Source organism: Gossypium arboreum, chromosome 4 (assembly GCF_025698485.1).
Source record: "Gossypium arboreum isolate Shixiya-1 chromosome 4, ASM2569848v2, whole genome shotgun sequence".
In the NCBI taxonomy this organism is placed as follows: Eukaryota; Viridiplantae; Streptophyta; class Magnoliopsida; order Malvales; family Malvaceae; genus Gossypium; species Gossypium arboreum.
Window position 1 is genome coordinate 71,850,137 of NC_069073.1, and position 12,578 is coordinate 71,862,714.

The 12,578-nt window shown below is 38.5% G+C and overlaps 1 non-coding gene across 1 annotated transcript; it reads left to right on the top strand.

Moving 5' to 3' along the window:
• Positions 1-8,018: 8,018 nt before the first annotated feature.
• On the top strand, positions 8,019-8,125 carry LOC128292533 (small nucleolar RNA R71). The gene has a single exon (XR_008282518.1). It is a non-coding gene; the product is annotated as a small nucleolar RNA R71 (small nucleolar RNA).
• Positions 8,126-12,578: the final 4,453 nt, after the last annotated feature.

The following is a 12,578-nucleotide window of genomic DNA, read 5'->3' on the forward strand; positions in this document are numbered from 1 at the left end:
ACCGCTTTGGCTACAGGTTCAAACGTTCCATAATGGCCTGAATCCTTCGACTCGGCAAATGATTGAGGCAGCCACTGGAGAAACTATCAATAATAAGACATCTGAGGTAGCTTACGAATTTATTGAGGAGATGTCACTGAATAACTATCAGTGGCAAGTTATGAGAACAAAGCCGACGAAAGCGGTCGGTGTTTTCAACCTCAACGTGGTTACTATGCTATCTAACCAAGTAGAACTCTTAAATAAAAAGATTGACGGTTTGTGTGGTTCTACTCAGGTACATCCAGTGATAAGGTGCGATTCGAATGGAGGAGGAGCATGCACAAAATATTAACCCTTCAACCCTTACATCGAGGAGGAACAAGTCCAATATATGGGTAACAATAACTCTAGATCCCAAAATAACCCATATAGTAACACTTATAATGCAGGTTGGAGGAGCCATCCCAATTTCTCGTGGGGCGGTCAAGGAAATTAGAAACCACCACCCCCTTCAGGCTTTCAGCAACCACCATACTAGTAGGAGAAAAAGTAAAACCTTGAGGAGATGCTAACCAAATTTATCTCGGTGTCAGAAACTCGTTTTCAAATACCGAGACAGCACTCAAAAATCAACAAGCATCAATCCAGGGGCTTGAAACTCAGATTAGACAACTCACCAAATTGATTTCTGAACGACCATGACCACGTGATTTCATGATAGGTTTTAAATATTTATAATTAATCGTTCTTGAAACTAACTATTATCGCAATGTAGGCAAGTGTACCTATCGAACAGTAGTATAGTTTTAGCAAGACCGGATTGTTGAACCCAAAGGAACTAAAAGTACTAGTAACGACTGTCTTTTTATTATCTAGCATAAGAATAAAGAGGTTTTTGTTTTAACTAACTAATTATCTAAACTAAGAATTCATAGAGAATGGAATTGGGGAATTGCTTTTGGGAAAATCGATTGAATTAGGACAATACCTAAGGAAAAATCCACCTAGACTGTACTTTTTGCTCTGGCTCCGAATCGGACGATTTATTCATTTAACTTGTTCCGTAGAGATCCCTAAGTTATGTTATTATACCTATTCAATACCAATAACGTCTAATCCCTAGATTGAATAATTGAGACCTTTCTCTAATTAACACCCTAGGGTTGCATTAACTCGATCTATGGATCCCCTTATTAGGTTTCACCCTAATCCGACAAAATCTTGTCACCCTATGTCTAGGCGCGCAAACAACTCCGCTTAATTATGAAAAATGTACTCTTAGACAGGGTCTATTCCTCCTCTGAATAAGGGCTTAGCTTGAATCAGTATCCTGAGATATCAAAACAAGAATTAAGAACACATAATTAAGAACAAATTAAATATTTATCATACAATTCAGAAAATAATAACAAGATTTGTCTTAGGTTTCATTCCCCTTAGGTATTTAGGGGTTTTAGTTTATAAATAAATAAGAAACATCTCAGAATAATAAAGAATACAAAACATAAAGAAAGCACAAAACTTCTGAAGGGGAAATTGAGGAGAGATCTTCAGTCTTGATGATGAATCCAGCTTTTGAGATGGATCAATCGGCTTCCTTGGAGTAATTTCTTACTCCTTATTTTGTGTCCCCCCTTTTCTTCCTCCTTTAGGGTGTATTTATAGGCTTTGGAATGCCTAAGAGCCTTCAAAATTAGCCTTTTCTGAAGTGGACTCAACTTGGGCTCGGCAGGGACACGCCCGTGTGAGATTACTTCAGGCCGTGCTCGAGCCTGCCAAATTGACACGGTCTTGTGGTCTGCCCGTGTGAGGAGTTCCAGGCCATGTTGATTTCGTACTTTGGCCCATTTTCTCCGTTTTTGACCCGTTTCTCGTTCCTTTTGCTCTCCTATGCCTATGCCCTCCTAAGTATAAAACATGAAATTAAAGCATTAGGAGCATCGAATTAACCAATTCTAATGGGAGATCATCCATAAAATGCGTTAAACATGGGGTAAAAATATGTATAAATTACTGTTTATCAAATATCCCCACACTTAAGCATTTGTTGTCCTCAAGCAAAATTCTCAACTCATAATCAAAATAAATTCTTCTCAACTTATAATTTCTATCGATAATATCTCAAAATAATCCATAGGTAATCAAACATTGAGAATTCAACTAAAAGAACATAAAAGTTTCAAACATTCCAAGTTGAGTATTTAATCATGCAAACATAGGTGTCTCCCTTCATCTAAGTAATTACCTTTGATTCAGAATATCACAGAGTTTCACATCCTCACTAAAGATTCACTCAAATCACTCGAGGTGTTTAAGGACAATAAATGTTGCATTTAATAGTCAATAATGAAAAGTCATTACCATAGGCTTGCATGAAAATCAAATCTCCACCACTATAATTTAAGATGATACATCAATCAAAAGGTCTTTAGAGGGTTGTAATAAGGCTTGGTTAGGGGGTGTGGTCACAAGCTGAAAGAAAGGGTTAGAATCGAGATTGAGTTGAAAAATTACTTAACTAGAAAAATAGCTAGTCATCAATTGCGTACAACAGAGCTTTTCTCAGACTATGGAATTTAAATACTGAAGCTTACAACAGAAGATCACTACTAATATGTATACATGTTTTTTTTAAAAAAGAACAAGTTAAATAACATAAACTATTAAGAACAAGACATAGCTAAGCAATTTATTCAACTCAAATCTCGACAAAAATAGGAATTAATTTAAGGGATTTCAACAATAATGGGTTAAGGGTTAATATTAAAGGTAATACAAGAAATGGCTTGTTAGGCTCAAGGGGATTTACTAGGGGTTAATCATGGAGGTAGGCTTTTAATGGCATGAGTGGGTTAATCCTAAGTGCCCTAATCATTTTGACATATCAAATCAACTGGTGTGGTCTTGACATGCATAATCAAGCAAGTTCTAGAATAACAATTCAATATGATGCACTCAAAGCAATAATAAAAGTGAGCATGAAAGAATTAATAGATGCTCAAAAGGCTCAAAAATCTCACAAAAATTATGGCTTTTTGATGTTTAAAACTTGTGAATTCCAACTCAAAGTAATACCTAAACTTTGAGGAAATAACCTAAAATTTTAAATTCCTAAAAATTTACTTATCATGCTTGATTCTCTAATGTCTTAAGGTTTAAACAATCAATGCATAAATGCCTATGTTTTTATTCAAGATATATCAATCAAAATTTATCCTAAATATGATATGAGAGCTTTTCAAGAGAACAAGGCAATCATTCAGGGATTTTTCTAATAATGAAATAAATACCCCCCACACTTAGGATGTACATTGCCCTCAATGTACAAAGATAGATGTTAGAATATAAAAATAAGATAGGGAGAGAGGTGAAACTTCCTGTATGATGAATTCCTCAAACTAGAGTTTTGGAGAGTAATCGGTGCAAGAGTGGAGGAGGATACTCCGGCGGTGGTAGCGGTTCATTAGTCCATAAGTCCTGTGCCAAAAGAATATTATTTCTAGTGGTAGCTATGGTCGTGGTCGATCAGGACATGGTAGTCATGGAGAACCTTTTTCGGTGGAGTTTTTAGTTCCTATGCGATGATGAGCTTAAGAGCTCTATATAACTGTGATCAAATTAGGAACTTTTTAGGGGATATTAGGAAGAATAATTACTCATAAAGAAATAACCAAAATTGATAATTAAAAATAAAATTCTAAAATCTAATAAAAATGAAAATAGTTTTAATAAAAATTAAAACATAAAATAATAAATAAATGCTTTTAAACATCTTCATCGCTGGATGGTTTGCGAGGTTGGACTGGCGATAAGATGTGGAGGTGCTAACAAATCTACTGTAGTGTAGCATCAATGTTGTCAAATCATTGAAAACACTGCTGCTTGAATCGAGTGAGGCACTCACAGATGTCAACATATGAAGTCTCCGAATGAACTTGACGAGAGGGTGGTGGTTGCTGAGTCGGTGGGTCCTTGTGCTGTGGAGGGACATCATCAGGAATGTCCTCGTAGGCCTCCTCTTCAGTATATTGGGTAAGACGATATTAAGGAGGGTAGGTTCCTTGGTGCTTTTCGATCATCCTCATGCTAAGCATGCTCGAGATGCCTTGTGGAGACATCTGGCCAATGAGGGTTAAGGATGATTCTTGGTTGCGGTGCTGAGAAGCCCGAAGTTTCGAGCCAATCGCATCACATAAGGGCCAATGGAGATGACCCCCTTTCTATGCCGCTCTGTCTGGTGCTGAATCACAATGGCAATGAAATAGGCAAGGTCGATGACGTGCCCGTATGACATACACCATAAAAAGTAGGCGTCGTGGGTTTTGATGATGCCAGTGCTCTCTCGCCTCTGCATTATCGTGTGAGCCAAAATAGCGTGTAAGTACCTCAAGGATGGTGGGAGAACTGATGCCTTAGAGCGGCTAGGATTGTAGGAGGCAGCGCCAGGGGCCAAAGTGTACCAGCACTTCGAGGGAGAGAAGTGCATGTGGCGAGTGAGAGCATGTAGTTCATTCTCCTCCTTCAAATCCTCTGTATATAAGCCCAGTGCAGCACTGAACTCTGGGACGCTTAACTAGCGGATTAATCCGCCTAGGCAAAATTGGACAATGCCGGGATCATCGTAGTTCGTCATTACGGTCTGAAGATGGAACGTTGAGCATAGTTCTATAATGAGCTCGAGGTATGTTGGCTCGATGATCCCAAAGAACAGCTCCCAAGGGTCGGTGGTTAGGAGGGCCCAAATTGTATCAGCCAACTGAACTTGTTCTATGGCAGCCCAGTCGATGCAACGAACCGCAATTAAAGGTCGTGCCCAAAGTATTTGGAAAAGTTCCTCTTGGGGCCCTCGGGGGGAATTGCAGGAAAGGGTAACGAATTTCTGTGGTTGGACCCGCAAAAGATGATGCTCCCTTCATCTTCTTCAAAGTAGGTACAGTGGTTTTCTTTCCTTGTAAAGATGACATGGTACCTACAATCAAAACCATTAATTCATCTTGAGGAATGGTCAAAGTAAAATGAAGACAAATTTCAAATAAAAATTAGACTTTCAGCCACAACTACTAATATTAACCAAACATAATCAACATAATTATTTTGATAGCATAATTTCGTGACATTATCATTGTAATAGCATGAGTATGGGCATAGTAATGGCATGTGAATGACAAAAGAGTGAGGCTTTCCTAACAACTCGATTTAACATGAAATGTATGATAAATAATCTAATAATGCAGAAATAATGAACAAAATGGAAATAGTAAGAGAAAAATAAGGATTATTTTAAAAATAAACATTAAAAGTAAGTAGAATAAAGGTGAAAAGAGTAAACAAAACGCTAAGGGAGAGAAATCGGGGGTCAAAAATAGAGTTGGAGGCGGTGCACGGGTGTGGCAGGGACACCGTGTGGACTTGCAGTGGCTAGGGTTAGGGTTTTTGAATGGGGAAAAAAGTGCATAGTGCAGGGTATTTATAGATTTTGTGCAACACGGCCAGGTAACACGCCCGTGTTCCCCAATTTTAGCCCGTGTGATTCGTAAATTTTGAATTTTGGCTTGTCTGACATTTAGTCTACGCCCGTGTTCCTTAGGAGTATGGGTGCACACGACCGTGTCGCACGATCGTGTCTAGCATTGTTCACTTCTCCCACGCCCGTGTATTAAGACCCACGCTCGTGTCAATCTAATAGGTTCGACCATGGGTGCTAGACACAGGCGTGTCGCACGCCCGTGCTATTTTAACAGGTTCACCCACGGTTCTTCCACACGGGCGTGTCTCACGCTCGTGTTGTTTTGGCAGGCTCAACCACGGCCATGTCACATGGCCGTGGTGTTTTATAGTAGCCCGTGTTTGAGAAAATTATTGCCCTATTTTCACACGGCCTTAAGCACGCCCGTGTGCTTGGCCGTGTCTCTGTGGAAAACCTATATTCAAGAGCTCCGTTAGTAAGTTAGGTGTTGAAGGCTAAATTTTAAAAAAGTTAATACAGTTAGTGCTCAGGTTGCATCCCGAGAAGCACTTATTTATAGTCTAAGCTCGACTTACCTCTCCGTTGAATGATCATGGTGGTTTGAGGAGTTTATACTCCTCATTCCTACTATCATTCTCATCAAAATAAGGTTTCAGACGAGTGTTGTTTACCATAAAAGTGTCGAACTTGGGATGACTTACCTTGATTGTACCGAATGGGAAAATGCCAAGTACTGTAAGAGGGATTTCTTCATTCGGTGGGGTAGTGACAGTGTGAGGATCTGCGGCATCTAATAAGACTTTATCTCCAACCTTAAGTTGATGTGGGAAGGTGTTGAGCTTGTTCTGGCGTAGTTCTGGTTTATCATGTGTTCTTGGTTCATGCATCCGCCATTCATCTAGCTCTCCGATTTGTAGTCTTCATTTTTCATGAATAGCTCCTCTACCATTGCTTGAGAATGGCTCATGTACTTCCTTCAGACTCATTTCCTGCAAGGTAGGTGGCACCATATTGTCAGTTTTAGTAGAATGGGTTAAACAATCACCTTCAATTTTCGATGTGCCACCAGAATTTCGAGCTTGAAGGGTGATTGTTTTGTCTTCCACATGGAGTGTGAGTTCACCTGTGCCAACATCAATGATCGTTTTAGCAGTTACTGAAAAGGGGCCTTCCTAGAATTAAAGGTGTGTTGCTATCGTCCTCTATGTCTAGAATAATGAAGTCAATGGGAAATATAAATTTATCGATTTTAACTAGCACATCTTCAATAATACCCCCTAGAGAATCTTATAGTTTTATTTGCTAATTGAATGCTCATCCTAGTCTGTTTGGGTTTCTCGAGACCTAGTTGCTTAAACATTTTGTAAGGCATGACGTTGATACTAGCCCCTAAATCAGCTAATGCATTATTAACATCTAAACTACCAATTAAGCAAGGAATCGTAAAACTCTCTAGATCTTTTAATTTGTTCAGTAGCTTATTTTGCAGAATAGCTGAGAACACTGCATTTAGCTCCACATGCGACACCTCGTCCAACTTTCGCATATTTGCTATAAGCTCCTTTAAAAATTTCATTGTATTTGGCATTTGTGATAGAGCTTTAATAAACGGTAAGTTAATATGTAATTTTTTTAAGAGTTTAAGGAATTTACCAAATTGTTCATCTGAGCGGTCTTTCCTTGTCGCATTGGGGTATGGCACACGAGGTTTATATTCGACATTCACTGATTTGTTTTTATTATGACCTACCTTACCTTGACCTTTGCTTACCACAGTTTCCTACCTCGATTCTGGTTCATGCTCAACGACTACTTCATCATCTTGAATATTAATTGCATTGAGCTATTCCCTTAGGTTGGGTTCAGTATTACTTGGCGAGCTACCTTGTGGTCTTTCGGAGATTAGTTTGGAAAGCTGACCTATCTGAGTTTCGAGCCCATGAATCGACATTTGTTGATTTTTAAGTGTTGTCTCAGTGTTCTGAAAATGGGTTTCTGACACCGATATAAACTTTGAAAGCATCTCTTCAAGGTTCATCTTCTTTTCTTATTGATAGGGTGGTTGTTGAAAACCCGAAGGATGTTGTGGTCTTTGATTTCCTTGACCACCCCACGAGAAATTAGGGTGGTTCCTTCAACCTGCATTGTAAGTGTTACTATATGGGTTATTTTGGGATTGAGAGTTATTGTTACCCATATATTGGACTTGATCCTCCTTGATGCTAGGGTTGAAGGGTTGATGCTCTGTGCATGGTCCTCCTCCATTCGTCTCGCACCTCATTACTGGATGTACTTGAGTAGAACCAAGTAAACAATCAATCTTTTTATTTAGAAGTTCTACCTGATTTGACAACTAGTAACCGAATCAACGTTATAAACGCCTGCTGTTTTAGTTAGCTTAGTCCTCATGACTTGCCACTGATAGTTATTTAGTGACATCTCCTCTATAAACTCATAGACATCTTCAGGTGTTTTATTATTGATGGTTCCGCTAGCAACTGCGTCAACCATTTGTCGAGTCGAAAGATTCAGGCTATTATGGAACTTTTGAACCTGTAGCCAAAGTGGTAACCCATGGTGAGGGCACCTTCTCAATAAGTCTTTGTATCTCTCTCATGCATCGTAAAGAGTTTCTAAGTCCATCTGCACAAACGAAGAGATATCATTACGTAATTTAGCCGTTTTAGCCGGCGGAAAATATTTTATTAGAAATTTTTCTGTCATTTGTTCCCAAGTAGTGATTGACCCTCGTGGTAATGAGTTCAACCACTGTTTAGCTTTATTCCTCAATGAAAAAGGGAATAACCAAAGATGAATGGCATCATCAGAAACACCATTAATTTTAAATGTATCGCATAGTTTTAAGAAGTTTGCTAAGTGAGCGTTGGGATACTCATCCTGCAAACCATCAAACTAAACAAATTGCTGTATCATTTGAATAGTGTTAGGTTTTAGTTCAAAACTATTTGCAGTTATAGCAGGTCTAACTATGCTCGATTCAGTTCCTGTTAAAGAAGGTTTAGCATAATCATACATAGTGCGTGGAGCAGGATTTTGATTAACCGCAATTGCAGGAGGTAGCTGATTGTCTTGGTTTTCAGCCATCTCTTCGGTTGGGGGTTGGGTATCGTCTTCTTGCTTATTCTCTGTGTATCTTAAGCTTCGCCTTATTTCTCTTGTGCGATCGATTTCTTCGTCAAAAAGTAATGGTCCTGATGGGCTTCTTCTAGTCATAAACTATAAAAACCTGCCAAGAGAAAGAAAAAAGTAAATTAATAAAAAATAATAAAAAATTAAATTAAATTAAATTGCAAGAAAAATAAATGGCTAAAGTAATAAAAATTGAGCGTTCCTAATATCTTAGTTCCCTGGCAATGGTGCCAAAAACTTGATCTCGTGATTTCGTGATAGGTTTTAAATATTTATAATTAATCGTTCTTGAAACTAACTATTATCGTGATGTAGGCAAGTGTACCTATCGAACAATAGTATAGTTTTAGCAAGATCGGATTATCAAACCCAAAGGAACTAAAAGTACTAGTAATGACTGTCTTTTTATTATCTAGCCTAAGAATGAATAGGTTTTTGTTTTAACTAACTAATTGTCTAAACAAAGAATTCATAGAGAATGGAATTGGGGAATTGCTTTTGGGAAAATCGATTGAATTAAGACAATACCTAAGGAAAAATCCACCTAGACTGTACTTGTTAATCTGGCTCCGAATCAGACAATTTATTCATTTAACTTGTTCTATAGAGATCCCTAAGTTATGTTTTTATCCCTATTCAAGAATAATAATGTCTAATCCCTAGATTGAATAATTGAGACCTTTCTCTAATTAACACCCTAAGGTTGCATTAACTCGATCTATGAATCCCCTTATTAGGTTTCACCCTAATTCGGCAAAATCTTGTCACCCTATGTTTAAGTCCACAAACAACTCCGCTTAATTATGACAAATGTACTCTTAGACAGGGTCTATTCCTCCTCTGAATAAGAGCTTATCTTGAATCAGTATCCTGGGATATCAAAACAAGAATTAAGAACACATAATTAAGAACAAGTTAAATATTTATCATACAATTCAGAAAATAATAACAAGATTTGTCTTAGGTTTCATTCCCCTTAGGTATTTAGGGGTTTTAGTTCATAACTAAATAAGAAAACATCCAAAATAATAAAGAATACAAAACATAAAGAAAACCCAAAACTCCTGAAGGGGAAATTGATGAGAGATCTTCAGTCTTGATGATGAATCCGACTTTTGAGATGGATCAATCTGCTTTCTTGGAGTAATTCCTTACTCCCTATTTTGTGTCCCCCCTTTTCTTCCTCCCCTAGGGTGTATTTATAGGCTTTGGACTGCCTAAGAGTCCTCAAAATTAGCCTTTTCCGAATTGGACTCAACTTGGGCTCGATAGGGACACGCCCGTGTGAGATTACTTCAAACTATGCTTGAGCCTGCCAAATTAACACGGTCGTGTAGTCTGCCCGTGTGAGGTGGTCCAGGCCGTGTTGATTTCGTACTTTGTCCCATTTTCTCTATTTTTGGCCCGTTTCTCGTTCCTTTCGCTCTCCTATGCTCTCTTAAGTATAAAACATGAAATTAAAGCATTAGGAGCCTCGAATTCACCAATTCTAATAGGAAATCATCCATAAAATGCATTAAACATGGGGTAAAAATATGTATAAATTACGGTTTATAAGACCATAAGGTAGCCTACCAAGCAACACTGAATCTAACCCAATGGAGCAACTCAAAGCAATTTCCATTCAAGATGAGGAAGGGTTAGTGGCAAAACTAAGGCCAGATCCGGTGGTAAGCAAAGGTAAGAATGAGGTAGGCTAAAACGAAAAAAAATCGGTAAGTATAGAATATAAACCTCGTGTGCCATACCCTAATATGACAAGGTAAGACCGCTCAGACGAACAATTTGGTAACTTCCTTAAACTTTTAAAGAAACTACATATTAACCTACCGTTTATTGAAGCACTTTAATAGATGCCGAACGCAGTCAAATATTTAAAGGAGCTTCTAGCAAATAAACGAAAGTTAGATGAAAGGTCGCATGTGGAGCTGAACGCAGTTTGCTCAGCCATTCTTCAGAATAAGCTACCCAACAAACTAAAAGATCCAAGGATTTTTATGATTCCTTGTTTAATTGGTAGTTTAGATGTTAATAATGTGTTGGCTGATCCAGGGGCTAGTATCAATGTTATGCCTTAGAAATTGTTTAAGCAACTAGGTCTAGGGAAACCTGAACAAACTAGGATGAGAATCCAATTGGCTGATAAAACCATTATATTTCCTAGGGGTATCATTGAAGATGTTTTTGTTAAGATCGATAAATTTATATACGCAGTAGACTTTGTTGTTCTAGACATGGAAGAGGATAGTAAGGCACCTTTAATTTTAGGAAGGCCCTTTTTAGCAACCGCCAGAATAATTATTGATGTTGGCACAGGTGAACTCACACTTCATGTGGAAAATGAAACAATCACCCATCAAGCCCGTAATTCGAATAACACATCAAAAACCGAAGGTGACTGTACAAATCATTCGGCTAAAACTAACCATATGGTGCAACCTTATTTGCAAGAAATAGGTCCGAAAAACATACATAAGCCAAGCAACAACAAAGAACCCATCCATAAAGAACGAAGTTTACCCATCCATGAAGAACGAAGGTTACAAATCGAGGAGCTAGATGAATGGCGGACACATAAATCGAGAAAACATGAGAAAACACGATAAACCAAAACCACGCCATTATGAGCCTAATTCTTCCAAAAATCAACTTCAAGTTGGAGACAAAGTACTACTAGATGCAGCAAATCCTCGAATCACCACTTCTGAACCAAATGAAGAAACCCCTCTTATGGTAACTAGCATTTTTCCATACGGTACGGTCGAGGTAAATCACCCCAAAATTGGCACGTTCAAGGTAAATAGTACTTGTCTTAAACCTTATGTTGATAAAATTCATAGTAGGAATGAGGAGTATAAACTCCTCGAACCACCATGACCATTCACCAGAGAGGTAAGTCGAGCTTAGACTATAAATAAGCGCTTCTCGGGAGGCAACCCGAGCACTAACAATATTACTTTCTTTAAATTTTAGTTTTTAAAATCTAACATACTAACCAAATCATTGAACACAGGCTTTTCAGAACCACATGGCCAGGCACACAGGTGTGCCGTAGGCCGTGCACATACCACGGGATGCAACACGGCCATGTGAAAATAGGGCAAAAATTTCTTCCCGAACACGGGATGCGATAAGTAGCCACGGTCGTGCGACATGACCGTGGGCAAAACTACCAAAATAACATGGGCGTGCAACATGCCTGTGTTTTGAAACTGCGGGTAAACCTTTGAATTTAACATGGGCGCGCGCCTACATACACGGGCGTGGGAGAAGCGAACGGAGATCGCCACTGCCGTGCAACATGGCCGTGTACACCAATATGGCTAATTTCGAAAACTATGAAATGCACGGGCTGAGATTAGAGCACACGGGCATCCGCACGGCCGTGTACCTCAATTTCTCTATAAATACCTATTATTTATTTTATTTTATTTTTATCTCTATATGTTGAAATTATTTTTTTATTTCCTTTTAATACTATTTTTTCCTGAGTTTTTACAATTTTTATTCTTCGGCTATTTCACTACGAGTAATTATGCTTTAGTATACCTCTTAAAGAGTTCCTAATTTTATCACAGTCAGAAAGAGCTCCAAAGCTCATCCTCGCATAGGAACTAAAAACTCCCCCGGGAAAGGTTCTCCATGACTGCCATGTCTTGCTTGACCACGACTATAGCTACCATCAGATATAATATTCTTTTGGTGCAGGACTTATGGACTAATGAACCTCTACCACCACCGGAGTATCCTCCTCCACTGTAACACCCCGTACCCGAGTCCGTTACCGGAGTCGAACACAAGGTGCACACAGACTTAACTTAATTGTTTTCACAGTCCATAAAAAAAAATTTCCAGACAAGCTGGGTACTGCATCACTGTTGCCTTAAAAATCATATCTTGAGTTTCAAAACTCAAAAATCAGTTTCGTAATTTTTCCCTGAAACTAGACTCATATGTCCATCTACATATTTTTTTTCTA